General features: G+C 44.6%; 1 long non-coding RNA gene across 2 annotated transcripts; it reads left to right on the forward strand.

The window, feature by feature from the left end:
• The first annotated feature begins 19 nt into the window (after positions 1-19).
• On the forward strand, positions 20-7571 carry LOC124002320. 2 transcript variants are annotated; one of them, XR_006832976.1, is made up of 6 exons: positions 20-93; positions 238-291; positions 455-565; positions 5858-5968; positions 6188-6328; positions 6978-7571. It is a non-coding gene; the product is annotated as an uncharacterized LOC124002320 (long non-coding RNA). The 2 variants fall into 2 exon arrangements; XR_006832975.1 differs by having other exon boundaries at positions 6188-7571.
• The last annotated feature ends 13569 nt before the right edge of the window (positions 7572-21140 follow it).

A 21140-nucleotide genomic window follows, 5' to 3' on the forward strand; every position in this document is an offset into this window, starting at 1 on the left:
TGTTGTGTCTTTATCTTTTAGAGAGTGGCAGAGACAGTAGAGGATGAGGACCTTATTGGGAGAAATCCTCCTCATTACAACAGCCAAGATCAGGTGTGTATCTGTATGGGATAGTCTCATTCCTTGAGTGACATGAGGTTTTGTAGAAGTCACAGATTGTTTATCATACATCCTGGATAAACATGTATGGTTGGTAGTGTGAAGCTACAAGAGCTTCTTTGTATTGTTCTCCTCTAGATTTTGACCAAGGCTACAAAAGATCCCCTTCCTCACCCAGAACACCCAGACCAGGTTTGTCTGGTCGAGGATCATCGCTCATGATTTGCCAAATCATTCTCAACATGTTTACCCTACTAAGATATGCTGTTACATTTACATTTGTACATTTCAGTCTGCTGTAAATTTTACATGATAGAACCACTCAGATAATTGTGATTTTCGTCCAATCACAAAGTTGGAATCATCGACTGAGAAAGACAGGAACTCACCTGAAAATACCAGCTCTTCCATCTGCAAAGAGGATGACATTGATGGGAGCCCTACTCTTGATACAGAAATGGCACAGGTACAGAAGGCTTTCATTCATTAAGTACAGTGCAATTATGACAATAGCTCATACCTTTCACTACTTTGGGGCTCACCTGTCTGTCTGTAGTTAGAGACTGAGGAAAAGGTGTGTGTGTGCACGCTTGCATGAGAGAGAGAGAGAGAGACACAGACAACAGTCAACAGTCAACAGTCAACAGTGATCATACTGTGTACACTGAGTGTACAAAACATTAGGAACACCTTCCTAATATTGAGTTGCACCCCTTTTGCCCTCAGAACAGCCTCAATTCATCTTGGGGAATGGACTCAACAAGGTGTCTAAAGCGTTCCACAGGGATGCCGGCCCATGTTGATTCCAATGCTTCCCAAAGTTGTGTCAAGTTAGCTGGATGTCCTTGGGGTGGTGGACCATTCTTGATACACAGGGGAAACTGTTGAGCGTGAAAAAGCCAGCAACATTGCAGTTCTTGACACAAACCGGTGCGCCTGACACCTACTACCATACCCCATTCAAAGGCGCTTAAATATTTTGTCTTTCTCATTCACCTACTGAATGGCACACATACACAATCCTTGTCTCAAGGGGTAAAAATGATTTAAACGGTCTCCCCCTCTTCATCTACACTGATCGAAGTGGATCAATAAGGGATCTTAGCTTTCACCTGAATAGTCAAAAGCCTTGTTCACACCGCAGTCTTTAATGTTCAAATGCATGTTTTGTTCCAAATCCGTTTCGAACTACTGATGGTCTAAACAGCAAGTTACAAGTGACCAAATCAGATGTGTGTTCAGACAGCAGTCATTTGCTGACAAGGCTACGCTAGTTGTCATAGTAACAACAGGTATGTGCGCAGTGGTGTAGGCTTATTGGTCGTGGTGCTCGTGCTTCCTATCACTCAGAAGTTACAGTGGGGCAAAAAAGTATTCAGTCAGCCACCAATTGTGCAAGTTCTCCCACTTAAAAATATGAGAGAGGCCTGCAATTTTCATCATAGGTACACTTCAACTATGATAGACAAAATGAGAAAAAAAATCCAGAAAATCACATTGTAGGATTTTTAATGAATTTATTTGCAAATTATGGTGGAAAAAGTATTTGGTCAATAAACAAAAGTTTCTCAACACTTTGTTATATACCCTTTTTTGGCAATGACAGAGGTCAAGCGTTTTCTGTAAGTCTTCACAAGGTTTTCACACACTGTTGCTGGTATTTTGGCCCATTCCTCAATGCAGATCTCCTTTAGAGCAGTGATGTTTTGGGGCTGTTGCTGGGCAACACGGACTTTTAACTCCCTCCAAAGATTAACTATGGGGTTGAGATCTGGAGACTGGCTAGGCTACTCCAGGACCTTGAAATGAGTCTTACGAAGCCACTCCTTCGTTGCCCGGTAGGTGGGTATGGGATCATTGTCATGCTGAAAGACCCAGCCACGTTTCATTTCAATGCCCTTGCTGATGGAAGGAAGTTATCACTCAAAATCTCACGATACATGGCCCCATTCATTCTTTCCTTTACACGGATCAGTCGTCCTGGTCCCTTTGCAGAAAAATGATGATGTTTCCACCCTCATGCTTCACAGTAGGTATGGTGTTCTTTGGATGCAACTCAGCATTCTTTGTCCTCCAAACACGACGAGTTGAGTTTTTACCAAAAAGTTAAATTTTGGTTTCATCTAACCATATGACATTCTCCCAATCTTCTTCTGGATCATCCAAATGCTCTCTAGCAAACGTCAGACGGGCCTGGACATGTACTGGCTTAAGCAGGGGGACAAGTCTGGCACTGCAGGATTTGAGTCCCTGGCGGCGTAGTGTGTTGCTGATGGTAGGCTTTGTTACTTTGGTCCCAGCTCTCTGCAGGTCATTCACTAGGTCCCCCCGTGTGGTTCTGGGATTTTTGCTCACTGTTCTTATGATCATTTTGACCCCACGGGGTGAGATCTTGCTTGGAACACCAGATCGAGGGAGATTATAGCATCGAATAGTCCCCGCGATATGCAACTGTTCAGGAAAGTCAGGAACCAATACACGCAGTCAGTCAGGAAAGCTAAGGCCAGCTTCTTCAGGCAGAAGTTTGCATCCTGTAGCTCCAACTACAAAAAGTTCTGGGACACTGTGAAGTCCATGGAGAACAAGAGCACCTCCTCCCAGCTGCCCACTGCACTGAGGCTAGGTAACACGGTCACCACCAATAAATCCATGATTATCGAAAACTTCAACAAGCATTTCTCAACGGCTGGCCATGCCTTCCGCCTGGCTACTCCAACCTCGGCCAACAGCCCCCCGCAGCTACTCGCCCAAGCCTCTCCAGGTTCTCCTTTACCCAAATCCAGATAGCAGATGTTCTGAAAGAGCTGCAAAACCTGGACCCGTACAAATCAGCTGGGCTTGACAATCTGGACCCTCTATTTCTGAAACTATCCGCCGCCATTGTCGCAACCCATTACCAGCCTGTTCAACCTCTCTTTCATATCGTCTGAGATTGGAAAGCTGCCGCAGTCATCCCCCTCTTCAAAGGGGGAGACACCCTGGACCCAAACTGTTACAGACCTATATCCATCCTGCCCTGCCTATCTAAGGTCTTCGAAAGCCAAGTCAACAAACAGGTCACTGACCATCTCGAATCCCACCGTACCTTCTCCGCTGTGCAATCTGGTTTCCGAGCCAGTCACGGGTGCACCTCAGCCACGCTCACGGTACTAAACGATATCATAACCGCCATCGATAAAAGACAGTACTGTGCAGCCGTCTTCATCGACCTTGCCAAGGCTTTCGACTCAGTCAATCACCATATTCTTATCGGCAGACTCAGTAGCCTCGGTTTTTCAGATGACTGCCTTGCCTGGTTCACCAATTACTTTGCAGACAGAGTTCAGTGTGTCAAATCGGAGGGCATGCTGTCCGGTCCTCTGGAAGTCTCTATGGGGGTGCCACAGGGTTCAATCCTCGGGCCGACTCTTTATTCTGTATATCAATGATGTTGCTCTTGCTGCGGGCGATTCCCTGATCCACCTCTACGCAGACGACACCATTCTATACACTTCCGGCCCGTCCTTGGACACTTTGCTATCTAAACTCCAAACGAGCTTCAATGCCATACAACACTCCTTCCGTGGCCTCCAACTGCTCTTAAAACGCAAATAAAACCAAATGCATGCTTTTCAACCGTTCGCTGCCTGCACCCGCACGGCTGACCAGCATCACCACCCTGGATGGTTCCAACCTTGAATATGTGGACATCTATAAGTACCTAGGTGTCTGGTTAGACTGTAAACTCTCCTTCCAGACTCATATCAAACATCTCCAATCGAAAATCAAATCAAGAGTCGGCTTTCTATTCCGCAACAAAGCCTCCTTCACTCACGCCGCCAAACTTACCCTCGTAAAACTCACTATCCTACCGATCCTCAACTTCGGCGATGTCATCTACAAAATTGCTTCCAACACTCTACTCAGCAAACTGGATGCAGTTTATCACAGTGCCATCCGTTTTGTCACTAAAGCACCTTATACTACCCACCACTGCGACTTGTATGCTCTCGTCGGCTGGCCCTCGCTACATATTCGTCGCCAGACCCACTGGCTCCAGGTCATCTACAAGTCCATGCTAGGTAAAGCTCCGCCTTATCTCAGTTCACTGGTCACGGTGGCAACACCCATCCGTAGCACGTGCTCCAGCAGGTGTATCTCACTGATCATCCCTAAAGCCAACACCTCATTTGGCCGCCTTTCGTTCCAGTTCTCTGCTGCCTGTGACTGGAACGAATTGCAAAAATCGCTGAAGTTGGAGACTTATCTCCCTCACCAACTTCAAACATCAGCTATCTGAGCAGCTAACCGATCGCTGCAGCTGTACATAGTCTATCGGCAAATAGCCCACCCATTTTTACCTACCTCATCCCCATACTGTTTTTATTTATTTACTTTTCTGCTCTTTTGCACACCAATATCTCTACCTGTACATGACCATCTGATAATTTATCACTCCAGTGTTAATCTGCAAAGTTGTAATTATTCGCCTACCTCATGCCTTTTGCACACAATGTATATAGACTCCCCCTTTTTTCCTACTGTGTTATTGACTTGTTAATTGTTTACTCCATGTGTAACTCTGTGTTGTCTGTTCACACTGCTATGCTTTATCTTGGCCAGGTCGCAGTTGCAAATGAGAACTTGTTCTCAACTAGCCTACCTGGTTAAATAAAGGTGAAATAAAATAAATAAATAAATATATATTTTTTTAAATCAGTGGTCTTGTATGTCTTCCATTAACTAATAATTGCTCCCACAGTTGATTTCTTCAAACCAAGCTGCTTACCTATTGCAGATTCAGTCTTCCCAGTCTGGTGCAGGTCTACAATTTTGTTTCTGGTGTCCTTTGACAGCTCTTTGGTCTTGGCCATAGTGGAGTTTGGAGAGTGACTGTTTGAGGTTGTGGACAGATGTCTTTTATACTGATAACAAGTTCAAACAGGTGCCATTAACACAGGTAACGAGTGGAGGACAGAGGAGCCTCTTAAAGAAGAAGTTACAGGTCTGTGAGAGCCAGAAATCTTGCTTGTTTGTAGGTGACCAAATACTTATTTTCCACCATAATTTGCAACTAAATTCATTAAAAATAATATAATGTGATTTTCTGGATTTTTTTTCTAATTTTATCTGTCATAGTTGAAGTGTACCTATGATGAAAATTACAGGTCTCTCATATTTTTAAGTGGGAGAACTTGCACAATTGGTGGCTGACCAAATACTTTTTTGCCCCATTGTATGTAGCAAGCTAAGGTGACAACAACATCGTCATGGACGTTTCCCAGTTGCTTTGAATGTTTCAAATCATAGTGTAAGAACACTATGCCTCAAACGATAAGATCCAACTTTCGAAACGAGTCCTTTTTGGCCACAGCAGTCAACTAGCTAGCCACAGCAGTCAACTAGCTAGCCACAGCAGTCAACTAGCTAGTTAGTTAGCCGTTTAGCTTTCTAGCAAATAAATCAGATTTGACCGTTCAGACACAAGTCACATGGCCAGGAATCAGATTTGTATCCGACTTCAAACCACCTACAAATGTGGCATGAAATATCCAATTCCATGTGCTTTTTGGCTGTTCAGAATGCAGGAAAATTAACAGATTGGAATCGGATATGCCAATGTGAACATGGCTTATGTCATGGAAAGAGCAGGTGTTCATAATGTTTTGTACACTGATGGTGTGTGTTCTTGTGCGATATACACTGATATAGTCATTCACTACCACACTGAAGATGTTGGATACATTCTCATGGTTTACATGTTCTTCGTCTAACAAAGGCCAACACATCCCTGGGGCTCTATGAAATGAACTCTACTGCAGGTCCATCTGGCCACAAAAAAGAAGACGCTGCCTTAGAGAGTTGTGTGTCTGCTACTGATACACCAGAGGTACACACACACACACACACACACACACACACACACACACACACACACACACACACACACACACACACACACACACACACACACACACACACACACACACACACACACACACACACACACACACACAGTTATTCAGTACAGCATGAATACATAAATACAGAGACGAACACACTCAATGTCTAGAAATGAATTCTGTCTGTACACTCACCCCTATTCAAGGAGCCAAAGACGGAGCCAAAGCCAACCACTCCACACTCAAGGGCTTCTTCGTCATCTACATCCTCCGCATCTCAAAGTTCTCCGACAAGCGGGGGTATCCAGGGAAACCGTTCAAGTATTTGATCAGGCTCGATTGAATAGGTGAATTTAAAACAGGGGCGCAAGTTTGGTTTTAGAAGTGGGGGAGGGGACAAATTATTATTATTTCCTTTATCCAGTCTGATAAACACTCCAAACAGCCGACCCGACCGCTCGGAGGCATCCGCATGGTCCTAAAGCACACCGCTGCCAGTGAAAATTGCGCCCCTGGATTTAAATGATCATCCTAGAGTGGTTTAAAGACATGCTCTGGTACTTTGACCCCAAATAAGCATTTTTTTAAACCTCCAACTTTGGTCTGGATGTGTCAATTTTAGTTCATACATGAATAATCTATGAGCAGAATTACTCTCAATGTGCCACAAAATCCCTAGTTTGAAAGCGACAGTTTTCTGGAAGCTGTGCAGCACCGTTTTACCTACATTTACCCCCGTGTGGGCCAGCACCCTAGCAATTAGAGTTTCAACCAATGAGCTTCAGCCCAAAACCATTTGAGTGACAGCTAGCACGACGCATACACACACAGCGTGCACATATCTTCAGGTGACGTAGTACGACATTTTCGGGGACCACTTTTTGGCTCGTGGGCGCAACTTTCAGAACTACTGGCTAAAAAGTATACAAAAGCACCAGAGAATCTCCTTAAAAGAAAATATATTTTGGCCCGGTCTGATTGTTTTTCTCTTTTAAGGGAATCCTCATACCCTCCACCAGACACCGTAATGGAGCAGTCCTCATACCCTCCACCAGACACAGTAATGAAGCAGTCCTCATACCCTCCACCAGACACCGTAATGAAGCAGTCCTCATAACCTCCACCAGACACCGTAATGAAGCAGTCCTCATACCCTCCACCAGACACCGTAATGAAGCAGTCCCTCCACCAGACACCGTAATGAAGCAGTCCCTCCACCAGACACCGTAATGAAGCAGTCCCTCCACCAGACACTGTAATGAAGCAGTCCTCATACCCTCCACCAGACACCGTAATGAAGCAGTCCTCATACCCTCCACCAGACACCGTAATGAAGCAGTCCAGTCCCTCCACCAGACACCGTAATGAAGCAGTCCTCATACCTTCCACCAGACACCGTAATGAAGCAGTCCAGTCCCTCCACCAGACACCGTAATGAAGCAGTCCCAGTCCTTCCACCAGACACCGTAATGAAGCAGTCCAGTCCCTCCACCAGACACCGTAATGAAGCAGTCCAGTCCCTCCACCAGACACCGTAATGAAGCAGTCCGGTCCCTCCACCAGACACCGTAATGAAGCAGTCCGGTCCCTCCACCAGTCCAGTCCCTCCACAGACGTAATGAAGCAGTCCAGTCCCTCCACCAGACACTGAAATGAAGCAGTCCCTCGTAATGAAGCAGTCCCTCCACCAGACACTGAAATGAAGCAGTCCTCATACCCTCCACCAGACACCGTAATGAAGCAGTCCTCATACCCTCCACCAGACACCGTAATGAAGCAGTCCAGTCCCTCCACCAGACACCGTAATGAAGCAGTCCTCATACCCTCCACAAGACACCGTAATGAAGCAGTCCAGTCCCTCCACCAGACACCGTAATGAAGCAGTCCGGTCCCTCCACCAGACACCGTAATGAAGCAGTCCAGTCCCTCCACCAGACACCGTAATGAAGCAGTCCCTCCACCAGACACCGTAATGAAGCAGTCCCAGTCCCTCCACCAGACACCGTAATGAAGCAGTCCCTCCACCAGACACCTTAATGAAGCAGTCCTCATACCCTCCACCAGACACCGTAATGAAGCAGTCCTCATACCCTCCACCAGACACCGTAATGAAGCAGTCCAGTCCCTCCACCCTACACCGTAATGAAGCAGTCCGGTCCCTCCACCAGACACCGTAATGAAGCAGTCCAGTCCCTCCACCAGACACCGTAATGAAGCAGTTCAGTCCCTCCAGAAGACACCGTAATGAAGCAGTCCTCATACCCTCCACCAGACACTGTAATGAAGCAGTCCTCATACCCTCCACCAGACACCGTAATGAAGCAGTCTGGTCCCTCCACCAGACACCGTAATGAAGCAGTCCTCATACCCTCCACCAGACACCGTAATGAAGCAGTCCGGTCCCTTCACCAGACACAGTAATGAAGCAGTCCTCATACCCTCCACCAGACACCGTAATGAAGCAGTCCTCATACCCTCCATCAGACACCGTAATGAAGCAGTCCGGTTCTCAGAATGGGCCTGTGGCTTATGAGGAGGGCAGAGGAGAGTAACAAGATCATTGTTTCTATAATCTACCGTCTATTGTTTTCATTAGTAAACTGAAAATCCAAAATGCAAATGTATTCTTTATGATATTGACATATTTTACAGGAAATACTGTGGTACAGTAATCAGGTAATCTATGTAATGTTTCTTTAAAAATGTATATTCATGACGCACAATGCTTTTACTTTGATGGAAAGCGGCAAACACATTGTAAACAGGAAGAAGTATTTTTGAGACAATAAGAGAACAAGTAGGATAGGGTTCTGTATTATTCCGTTATAGAACACATACAATGAATGTAAAGTATTCTGTTTTATCAAAATATACTTTAATATCTAATGGAAATATACAATATGAAATACTTCATAGCTTACAAAAAAACTACCGCAATGTCCTCTGTGGTTGTACAGTACAAGCATTTTGACTCAAATAATTCATATGCTATTATTTCTGAATAAAACGTGCAATACAACAGTAAACAGAATACAGATTTTCCCACAAAATATACACTACCAACATATCACTTTACACCTAACACTTTGCAGTTTCATATCAAAATAAGCTCTTTACATACATTAAAAAATCCGATGTCATGTTTGTGATCTGCCTGCACAGTAGCAGCATTGATTAAAACAACTGAACTCCTGTTGGTCCGTTTTCCCAAACCAACACATTGACTGTGGTCTTCTGCAGTCCTATAGTGTTTCTATGGGCATTCACACAGCATGGCATCAGAATGACTAGAATAGTTGGCTGGAATGAACCCTAATTGAACTCACAGTAATTATAAGGTATGGGATTAGCCACAGCACTGTGTATGCTGAGTTCCCGCTAAGTTAATTTACATACTCATTCACACAATGTCCAATCCCTACTGCCTGGCAGAGGTCAGGGTTGTGGCAGAGGTCATGTTTGTGGCAGAGGTCATGTTTGTGGCAGGGGTCAGGGTTGTGGCAGGGGTCAGGGTTGTGGCAGGGGTCAGGGTTGTGGCAGGGGTCAGGGTTGTGGCAGGGGTCAGGGTTGTGGCAGGGGTCAGGGTTGTGGCAGGGGTCAGGGTTGTGGCAGGGGTCAGGGTTGTGGCAGGGGTCAGGGTTGTGGCAGGGGTCAGGGTTGTGGCAGAGGTCAGGGTTGTGGCAGAGGTCAGGGTTGTGGCAGAGGTCAGGGTTGTGGCAGAGGTCAGGGTTGGGGCAGAGGTCAGGGTTGGATCTACAGCAGGAATAAAACCTTTTGAAACAGGGGAGGGAGCCTACTACCCGAACAGTCTAACAAGAAGAGTTTGTTTTCATTCTCCGTTACAAAATGTTGTGAAATGTTTTGGACCCTATGGACAACCTAAACACTACTGTAGTTGAAGAAGTATGTTATGTAGTATGAAGCCACATCTATTGATGATATAACTAAGCCTATGGAAAGTACCTTAGACTAGAAACAATACCTTGAACTAGATTGTAGAGATAAAACCTGTTCAAATGTGTCCAGCCCTTTTTTTTTTGTCGTCACGCAAGACACACAGAGATAGATGCAATAGGAATGCTGCTACATATACCGTTTCTATTTGTATGGTGAGAGCTGTGTACCATTCTGCTGTCCTGTGCTTTCAGGCTCAGTGATGGGGCTCACTATGCAGAGAGTGATGCCTACCATGGTGAGAACCATTCCTCCAACAGCTCCTGCATCAACAAACAAAACACACACACGGCATGTGAAAAATATGATGAATATATGATGAATAATTGAACACTGAACCATTACAGCAGAGCTAGAACACTATTTGTGAAATGATGTAATGTGATTTTAAACTGTTTAATGAAAGATAATCCAATTCCCTTTAAAGTTTAACTAAGTCATAGGCCCGCCCCATGAGCACAAACATTGATCTGGCGTTATGGGACAGCCCTTTTCCACAGTTACGAATATAACCCCCACCTGAAGGAATTCCCTTCAGACCATGCGTACCTCGATCACAGAGGGGGTGAAGATTGGAGTAGAGACCATAAAAAAAACACAGTATAAGCTAAGGTTGTAATGGTCGTTGAAACTCTGAGACAATCGATTCCGACAGAATAAGAGAAAATCTTCGATACTAATTACTCGTCTGCAGCTAGAAATTTTGTCAACCTGAAATGTGAAATTCGACAACCGCCGAAACATCTAATCTATAAGAACATTTCTGAATGGGACTCTGAAGTATCCAGTCTAACCACGAAAGCCTCCAGGGACGCAAAGAGAAGTTCAGATGAACTTTCCAACAGAAAGACGATTCCAACAAAGATCATGACGACACACTGAGCGTAAATATATATATCGATTGCAATTATTCCCGAATGAGTGAGCGTTCATGTGGCAAAGGATTAGTATTTCTATCAATATAATTATCAACTGTGTTCTGCCTTTTGCGCCCTTCTCAGTCCCTTTGTCTACCAAGCCGCCATACCGGTTTAGCCCACTAGGGAACATCCCCTATCATTTCCAGGTAACCATATCTACTGTTTGTTTGTTATGCATTTCTGTAATTATTTAGTTAGTTAGTAAATAAATGATTAAGACAATTGATGTATGGATGATTCATAGTGAAGGCTGGATTCGTGCAGATAACCAACAACTTATGATGTTTGGAATGAGACTAACATGAGGCTGTAATTGCTGCCAAAGGTACTTCAACAAAGTACTGAGTAAAGCATCCGAATACTTATGTAAATGTGATATTAGCTTTTTATTTTAATTTTATACATGATCAAAAATTCCTGCAAATTTGTTTTTGCTTTGTCATTATAGGGTATTGTGTGTAGACTGATGAGGGGGAAAAAAACGATTTTATCCATTTTAGAATATGGCTGTAATGTAACAAAATGTGGAAAAAGTCAAGGGGTCTGAACACTTTCCAAATGCACTGTAGAATAATAAATGAAACTGTTTTAGTCTCTCTCCAAATACAGGTGTAAATGTACCTTAATGTTTAAAAACAGGAACTTAACCTCAGCCAGGAACTGATGAAACTTAATCGCCCTTTTAACATGTTCAATCCCCTCTGTGCTTCTCTTCGGATATGAGTTGGTGCAGCCCCACAGCACAACTACTGTATCAGCAGGAGGCAAAGTACCTGTCTGTCAATAACCTGTCTGTCGACCATCTTTCTTAACTAGCCTAAATATGATTCAAAGTCACAGAAGTCTATGACCAACACAATTTCAGTTGAAATGGGTACTCATATTGGACAGACAACACTGCTGGTGGTGTAAAATGTAAAGAGGTGTTAGACATGTGTCCCCACATTCCACATGATAACACTAGCATGCCTTACCTTAGGTCTGTTTAACTATTACAAATGTGCGAGTTTAACAATCATGTAAATATATTCAAAGTATTCTAATTTGCTTGAAAGCTAGTGTTAATAAAAGAAAGTGAATACATTTTGATTTTAATTTGCTAGCTAAGTTAATGATTAAATCCAGACTGCTCGGTTTCTTTGTGAGACATAAAATATTTGAGGATTGATAGAGAGCAATACGGTAGTCTACCAGACATGCTAGCTAGCTACTTACCTACGGACACCATAAACAAAAGTACTGAGTAGCATTCAAGTCATCTACAGTATGATAAACAGTTCTGCAACGTTGGCGGGATACTCCTTCAAAGCTAGTAATTATATCTGATAGTTCATTTCAGAAGCTAACTGCGGCTTCATAGAGCATACAACTAAAATATCTATTTTGTTCAAGCGTGATGGTCTTAATCAATTTAATATAACATCGTAAACTACGCCCAAATGCATTGCAATTGCAGCTCATTAAGCTCAATTGCAGACTCAAAATTGCGCCAATGTCTACTTTCCATCAGATGAGGGCGCCAAATCTTTCATTTGCCAGTCATCCAGGAAAAAATGACAAGAGGCTCCAGCCATTTCGCTATTGTCGGATATAGATTTACTACATCCAAGTGAATCAGTTCATTTTCTAACACATTTAGGCAGTGACATAAAAAGTGAATATGAAGTGAAAAATGTCACCAACTCACCTAGTTGTTCTATACAACTGTCCACTAAAGAGTGAAATGCAGATTTAATCCTGTTCAAGCTGAAACACGCAAACACTTTTAGAAATATCAACATTTATTTTCAGTATTCATTTCAATGAAAGAACAACAAACCAAACAATCACAGGACAGGATAGGTGTAAAGTGCAAACTAGTTAGGACTTCCTATTTTCATAATTTTCTGCTATCTAGAGCTCCACTGAGTTCAAACTATTATTGACTTTTCCCAGAAACATTCTGATGATTTTCGCCTGCATGGTGATAACCATAACAACATTATTGTTACAAAACACACTCACATCAGAGTAATGTGAATCAATTCAAAACCCCTGTCAACAACTCCCTCCTGTAGAACTTTACACACAGAATAACTAGACATGTCTCCTCCAACACTTATCCTCATGGTTGTTGGAAGCACAGCTATAAATGCACAGACAGCAGGATAATTGCTTCCATGTTCTGAACACTATAGTCCAGAAAGCAGTCGTTTATGTCCACAGGAGTGTCCACAGATGTCCATTGCCTCCCTATGGCACCACTTTGTTCATCATTTGTTTTCAAGCATGATATGCTGACATTGTTACCTGTCCAATAAATTAGAGGCCTGCTATGTATTTCCCAGTGATGGAGTATCATGCATGGTGACCACTGTTGAATTGCTCCCCGTACTCTGCTGCTCCAAGTTGTTTTGGTCCAGGCTACTTAGTTCCACTCGGGGTAGCCGGAATCCATTTTCTGACAGAGCAAAGCTGCCAGACAGATAGCTGGCTCCTAGATTTCCCAAGGGTATGCTGGTCTGCACTGTAGAGGAAGACATCTTCTGACGAGGTGGTCCTTTGGAGCCCCTGCCCAGCACTCTGGAAGCATGTGTCCGCCTGATGAAAGGGAAAGACGTTTGAATATGTTACTTTAAAAAAAAATCCAAACGCCTTAAAAATAATTGTCCTAAATGATTCTATTCTAAAAGTCAACTTTAGGACCCGGAGATTTCCCTGACCTTGTCACACCAGGAAAAACTCTAAGCCCACATACTGTAGTTATAAATTGCATTTTTAAATGTTAGTTCATTTCTAATGAATAATCAGGAAAAGTCAGCGACATCTTCATTCGGACAACATATACAATCAATACCATCTAGATTAGGACAACATATACAGTTAAAACCATCTGGATTAGGACAACATATAAAGTCAATACCATCTGCATTAGAACAACATATACAGTCAATACCATCTGGATTAGAACAACATATACAGTCAATACCATCTGGATTAGAACAACATATACAGTCAATACCATCTGGATTAGAACAACATATACAGTCAATACCATCTGGATTAGAACAACATATACAGTCAATACCATCTGGATTAGGACAACATATACAGTCAATAACATCTGCATTTGGACAGCATATACAGTCAATACCATCTGGATTAGAACAACATATACAGTCAATACCATCTGGATTAGGACAACATATACAGTCAATAACATCTGCATTTGGACAGCATATACAGTCAATACCATCTGCATTAGAACAACATATACAGTCAATACCATCTGGGTTAGAACAATATATAATCTGGATTAGGACAACATATACAGTCAATACCATCTGGGTTAGAACAATATATAATCTGGATTAGGACAACATATACAGTCAATACCATCTGGATTAGAACAACATATACAGTCAATACCATCTGGGTTAGAACAACATATATACAGTCAATACCATCTGGGTTAGAACAACATATACAGTCAATACCATCTGGGTTAGAACAACATATAAAGTCAATACCATCTGGGTTAGAACAACATATAAAGTCCATACCATCTGGGTTAGAACAACATATACAGTCAATACCATCTGCATTAGGACAGCATATACAGTTAATAACATCTGCATTAGGACAGCATATACAGTCAATACCATCTGCATTAGGACAACATATACAGTCAATACCATCTGGACTAGGACAACATATACAGTCAATAATATTTGCAGTAGGACAACATATAAAATCAATACCATCTGGATTAGAACACCATATAGAAATGTTCAGAAGCATCAACATCAACCAGTGTGCTGGAGTTTTATGGCAGGGGAAACAGTGTTGCAGTAATCTAGTGTGAGGGGTTATAGCAGGGGAAACAGTGTGGCAGTAGTCTAGTGTGAGGGGTTATAGCAGGGGAAACAGTGTTGCAGTAGTCTAGTGTGAGGGGTTATAGCAGGGGAAACAGTGTGGCAGTAGTCTAGTGTGAGGGGTTATAGCAGGGGAAACAGTGTGGCAGTAGTCTAGTGTGAGGGGTTATAGCAGGGGAAACAGTGTTGCAGTAGTCTGGTGTGAGGGGTTATAGCAGTAGTCTAGTGTGAGGGGTTATGGCAGTAGTCTAGTGTGAGGGGTTATAGCAGGGGAAACAGTGTTGCAGTAGTCTAGTGTGAGGGGTTATGGCAGGGGAAACAGTGTTGCAGTAGTCTAGTGTGAGGGGTTATAGCAGGGGAAACAGTGTTGCAGTAGTCTAGTGTGAGGGGTTATAGCAGGGGAAACAGTGTTGCAGTAGTCTAGTGTGAGGGGTTATGGCAGTAGTCTAGTGTGAGGGGTTATGGCAGTAGTCTAGTGTGAGGGGTTATGGCAGGGGAAACAGTGTTGCAGTAGTCTAGTGTGAGGGGTTATGGCAGGGGAAACAGTGTTGCAGTAGTCTAGTGTGAGGGGTTATAGCAGGGGAAACAGTGTTGCAGTAGTCTAGTGTGAGGGGTTATAGCAGGGGAAACAGTGTTGCAGTAGTCTAGTGTGAGGGGTTATAGCAGGGGAAACAGTGTTGCAGTAGTCTAGTGTGAGGGGTTATAGCAGGGGAAACAGTGTTGCAGTAGTCTAGTGTGAGGGGTTATGGCAGTAGTCTAGTGTGAGGGGTTATGGCAGGGGAAACAGTGTTGCAGTAGTCTAGTGTGAGGGGTTATAGCAGGGGAAACAGTGTTGCAGTAGTCTAGTGTGAGGGGTTATGGCAGTAGTCTAGTGTGAGGGGTTATGGCAGTAGTCTAGTGTGAGGGGTTATGGCAGTAGTCTAGTGTGAGGGGTTATGGCAGGGGAAACAGTGTTGCAGTAGTCTAGTGTGAGGGGTTATAGCAGGGGAAACAGTGTTGCAGTAGTCTAGTGTGAGGGGGGGTTATAGCAGGGGGGGAAACAGTGTTGCAGTAGTCTAGTGTGAGGGGTTATGGCAGTAGTCTAGTGTGAGGGGTTATGGCAGTAGTCTAGTGTGAGGGGTTATGACAGTAGTCTAGTGTGAGGGGTTATGGCAGTAGTCTAGTGTGAGGGGTTATGGCAGTAGTCTAGTGTGAGGGGTTATGGCAGGGGAAACAGTGTTGCAGTAGTCTAGTGTGAGGGATTATAGCAGGGGAAACAGTGTTGCAGTAGTCTAGTGTGAGGGGTTATAGCAGGGGAAACAGTGTTGCAGTAGTCTAGTGTGAGGGGTTATGGCAGTAGTCTAATGTGAGGGGTTATGGCAGTAGTCTAGTGTGAGGGGTTATAGCAGGGGAAACAGTGTTGCAGTAGTCTAGTGTGAGGGGTTATGGCAGTAGTCTAGTGTGAGGGGTTATGGCAGTAGTCTAGTGTGAGGGGTTATGGCAGTAGTCTAGTGTGAGGGGTTATGGCAGTAGTCTAGTGTGAGGGGTTATGGCAGTAGTCTAGTGTGAGGGGTTATGGCAGGGGAAACAGTGTTGCAGTAGTCTAGTGTGAGGGGTTATAGCAGGGGAAACAGTGTTGCAGTAATCTAGTGTGAGGGGTTATAGCAGGGGAAACAGTGTTGCAGTAGTCTAGTGTGAGGGGTCATAGCAGGGGAAACAGTGTTGCAGTAATCTAGTGTGAGGGGTTATAGCAGGGGAAACAGTGTTGCAGTAGTCTAGTGTGAGGGGTTATGGCAGTAGTCTAGTGTGAGGGGTTATGGCAGTAGTCTAGTGTGAGGGGTTATGGCAGTAGTCTAGTGTGAGGGGTTATGGCAGTAGTCTAGTGTGAGGGGTTATAGCAGGGGAAACAGTGTTGCAGTAGTCTAGTGTGAGGGGTTATAGCAGGGGAAACAGTGTTGCAGTAATCTAGTGTGAGGGGTTATGGCAGTAGTCTAGTGTGAGGGGTTATGGCAGTAGTCTAGTGTGAGGGGTTATGGCAGGGGAAACAGTGTTGCAGTAGTCTAGTGTGAGGGGTTATAGCAGGGGAAACAGTGTTGCAGTAGTCTAGTGTGAGGGGTTATGGCAGTAGTCTAGTGTGAGGGGTTATGGCAGTAGTCTAGTGTGAGGGGTTATGGCAGGGGAAACAGTGTTGCAGTAGTCTAGTGTGAGGGGTTATGGCAGTAGTCTAGTGTGAGGGGTTATGGCAGTAGTCTAGTGTGAGGGGTTATGGCAGTAGTCTAGTGTGAGGGGTTATGGCAGTAGTCTAGTGTGAGGGGTTATGGCAGTAAACTAGTGTGAGGGGTTATGGCAGTAGTCTAGTGTGAGGGGTTATGGCAGTAGTCTAGTGTGAGGGGTTATAGCAGGGGAAACAGTGTTGCAGTAGTCTAGTGTGAGGGGTTATAGCAGGGGAAACAGTGTTGCAGTAGTCTAGTGTGAGGGGTTATGGCAGTAGTCTAGAGTGAGGGGTTATGGCAGTAAACTAGTGTGAGGGGTTATGGCAGTAGTCTAGTGTGAGGGGTTATGGCAGGGGAAACAGTGTTGCAGTAGTCTAGTGTGAGGGGTTATAGCAGGGGAAACAGTGTTGCAGTAGTCTAGTGTGAGGGGTTATAGCAGGGGAAACAGTGTTGCAGTAGTCTAGTGTGAGGGGTTATGGCAGTAGTCTAGTGTGAGGGGTTATGGCAGTAGTCTAGTATGAGGGGTTATGGCAGGGGAAACAGTGTTGCAGTAGTCTAGTGTGAGGGATTATAGCAGGGGAAACAGTGTTGCAGTAGTCTAGTGTGAGGGGTTATAGCAGGGGAAACAGTGTTGCAGTAATCTAGTGTGAGGGGTTATAGCAGGGGAAACAGTGTTGCAGTAGTCTAGTGTGAGGGGTTATAGCAGGGGAAACAGTGTTGCAGTAATCTAGTGTGAGGGGTTATAGCAGGGGAAACAGTGTTGCAGTAGTCTAGTGTGAGGGGTTATAGCAGGGGAAACAGTGTTGCAGTAGTCTAGTGTGAGGGGTTATGGCAGTAGTCTAGTGTGAGGGGTTATGGCAGTAGTCTAGTGTGAGGGGTTATGGCAGTAGTCTAGTGTGAGGGGTTATGGCAGTAGTCTAGTGTGAGGGGTTATGGCAGGGGAAACAGTGTTGCGGTAGTCTAGTGTGAGGGGTTATAGCAGGGGAAACAGTGTTGCAGTAGTCTAGTGTGAGGGGTTATGGCAGTAGTCTAGAGTGAGGGGTTATGGCAGTAAACTAGTGTGAGGGGTTATGGCAGTAGTCTAGTGTGAGGGGTTATGGCAGGGGAAACAGTGTTGCAGTAGTCTAGTGTGAGGGGTTATAGCAGGGGAAACAGTGTTGCAGTAGTCTAGTGTGAGGGGTTATAGCAGGGGAAACAGTGTTGCAGTAGTCTAGTGTGAGGGGTTATGGCAGTAGTCTAGTATGAGGGGTTATGGCAGGGGAAACAGTGTTGCAGTAGTCTAGTGTGAGGGATTATAGCAGGGGAAACAGTGTTGCAGTAGTCTAGTGTGAGGGGTTATAGCAGGGGAAACAGTGTTGCAGTAGTCTAGTGTGAGGGGTTATGGCAGTAGTCTAGTGTGAGGGGTTATGGCAGTAGTCTAGTGTGAGGGGTTATGGCAGTAGTCTAGTGTGAGGGGTTATGTCAGTAGTCTAGTGTGAGGGGTTATGGCAGTAGTCTAGTGTGAGGGGTTATGGCAGTAGTCTAGTGTGAGGGGTTATGGCAGTAGTCTAGTGTGAGGGGTTATGGCAGGGGAAACAGTGTTGCAGTAGTCTAGTGTGAGGGATTATGGCAGTAGTCTAGTGTGAGGGGTTATGGCAGTAGTCTAGTGTGAGGGGTTATGGCAGGGGAAACAGTGTTGCAGTAGTCTAGTGTGAGGGGTTATGGCAGTAGTCTAGTGTGAGGGGTTATGTCAGTAGTCTAGTGTGAGGGGTTATGGCAGTAGTCTAGTGTGAGGGGTTATGGCAGTAGTCTAGTGTGAGAGGTTATGGCAGGGGAAACAGTGTTGCAGTAGTCTAGTGTGAGGGGTTATGGCAGTAGTCTAGTGTGAGGGGTTATGTCAGTAGTCTAGTGTGAGGGGTTATGGCAGTAGTCTAGTGTGAGGGGTTATGGCAGTAGTCTAGTGTGAGGGGTTATGGCAGTAGTCTAGTGTGAGGGGTTATGGCAGGGGAAACAGTGTTGCAGTAGTCTAGTGTGAGGGATTATAGCAGGGGAAACAGTGTTGCAGTAGTCTAATGTGAGGGGTTATGGCAGTAGTCTAGTGTGAGGGGTTATAGCAGGGGAAACAGTAGTCTAGTGTGAGGGGTTATGGCAGGGGAAACAGTGTTGCAGTAGTCTAGTGTGAGGGGTTATAGCAGGGGAAACAGTGTTGCAGTAATCTAGTGTGAGGGGTTATAGCAGGGGAAACAGTGTTGCAGTAGTCTAGTGTGAGGGGTTATGGCAGTAGTCTAGTGTGAGGGGTTATGGCAGTAGTCTAGTGTGAGGGGTTATGGCAGTAGTCTAGTGTGAGGGGTTATGTCAGTAGTCTAGTGTGAGGGGTTATGGCAGGGGAAACAGTGTTGCAGTAATCTAGTGTGAGGGGTTATGGCAGTAGTCTAGTGTGAGGGGTTATAGCAGGGGAAACAGTGTTGCAGTAATCTAGTGTGAGGGGTTATAGCAGGGGAAACAGTGTTGCAGTAATCTAGTGTGAGGGGTTATAGCAGGGGAAACAGTGTTGCAGTAGTCTAGTGTGAGGGGTTATAGCAGGGGAAACAGTGTTGCAATAGTCTAGTGTGAGGGGTTATGGCAGTAGTCTAGTGTGAGGGGTTATGGCAGTAGTCTAGTGTGAGGGGTTATAGCAGGGGAAACAGTGTTGCAGTAATCTAGTGTGAGGGGTTATAGCAGGGGAAACAGTGTTGCAGTAGTCTAGTGTGAGGGGTTATGGCAGGGGAAACAGTAGTCTAGTGTGAGGGGTTATGGCAGGGGAAACAGTAGTCTAGTGTGAGGGGTTATGGCAGTAGTCTAGTGTGAGGGGTTATGGCAGTAGTCTAGTGTGAGGGGTTATGGCAGTAGTCTAGTGTGAGGGGTTATGGCAGTAGTCTAGTGTGAGGGGTTATGGCAGGGGAAACAGTAGTCTAGTGTGAGGGGTTATGGCAGGGGAAACAGTAGTCTAGTGTGAGGGGTTATGGCAGGGGAAACGGTGTTGCAGTAATCTAGTGTGTGGTGCAGGAATAATGACAAGCGAACCTGGGGACCTTTGTGTTCACGTTGCCCTAAAAAAGGGACCCGGATCGCGAAATTCAAGCAAACTGAACTCAGACCAACTCCAGAGATGGTTTCAGTTCGGTTCACTTATTTAAAAAAAAATGTTTTTGAGGAGTCTGAGTTCCTTTGGAATGTTCACCCGGAACAAGCACTTAAGTGAACCACGCGGAGTTCACAAAAATTGGCTGAAAGGAACTAAGTGTGAAAACACCCTGACAATGTCAATGTCATGGAGGCCTATTTATATGGAATGCAGCCTGACCTGTTGTATGTCTTCAGGATGACAAGCAGTATAGTTAGGAGGATAATTATACCAATTACGATGACAGCAATCATAGCCCCTGAACCTGGAGGAAATAAGCAGAGAGGTAACATGTTATTTATTCCTGAGAGTGAATGGTAATTTAGTATAATGTCATCAACGTTCCTTCGTCAGCCATCTTGCATACTGTGTTGAGCCTCTCATTGTTGATAGGTAGCATATTTAGGAGGGATTGTAGATGTATCCTTTAGTGAAAAGGTTAAGTATCAGTTGTTGCCCGTCCCTTACAGTACGTCATGATTAGATGGTGTGACACACTGGGATGTTATTTATCAGCACATGCTTATCTTAACTTAGGCCATACTATCCAATTGATTTTAACCTCCATAGGGGAAGTGTTTCGACGATAACCACTTGGTGGAATTTAGAAAATATTCTGAATAGTTTATGAACTACTGAATCTTTTTTCATTTGAAATCTCCAAATAAACTGATGTGGGGGAAAAAAACACACTAATTTACAGTACGCACATGTCACACACACACACACACACACACACACTCACGCACTCACAGTACACATGTCACACACACACACACGCACGCACTCACAGTACACATGTAACACACACACGCACGCACTCACAGTACACATGTCACACACACACACACACACACACACACACACACACACACACACGCACGTACACATGTCACTCACACACACACACATGCACGCACTCACAGTACACATGTCACACACGCACGCACTCACAGTACACATGTCACACACACACACTCACAGTACACATGTCACTCACACACACACACACACGCACGCACGCACTCACAGTACACATGTAACACACACACACACACACACACACACACACACACACACACACACACACACACACA

The sequence above is a fragment of the Oncorhynchus gorbuscha genome, linkage group LG17 (genome assembly GCF_021184085.1).
Source record: "Oncorhynchus gorbuscha isolate QuinsamMale2020 ecotype Even-year linkage group LG17, OgorEven_v1.0, whole genome shotgun sequence".
Taxonomy (NCBI): domain Eukaryota; kingdom Metazoa; phylum Chordata; class Actinopteri; order Salmoniformes; family Salmonidae; genus Oncorhynchus; species Oncorhynchus gorbuscha.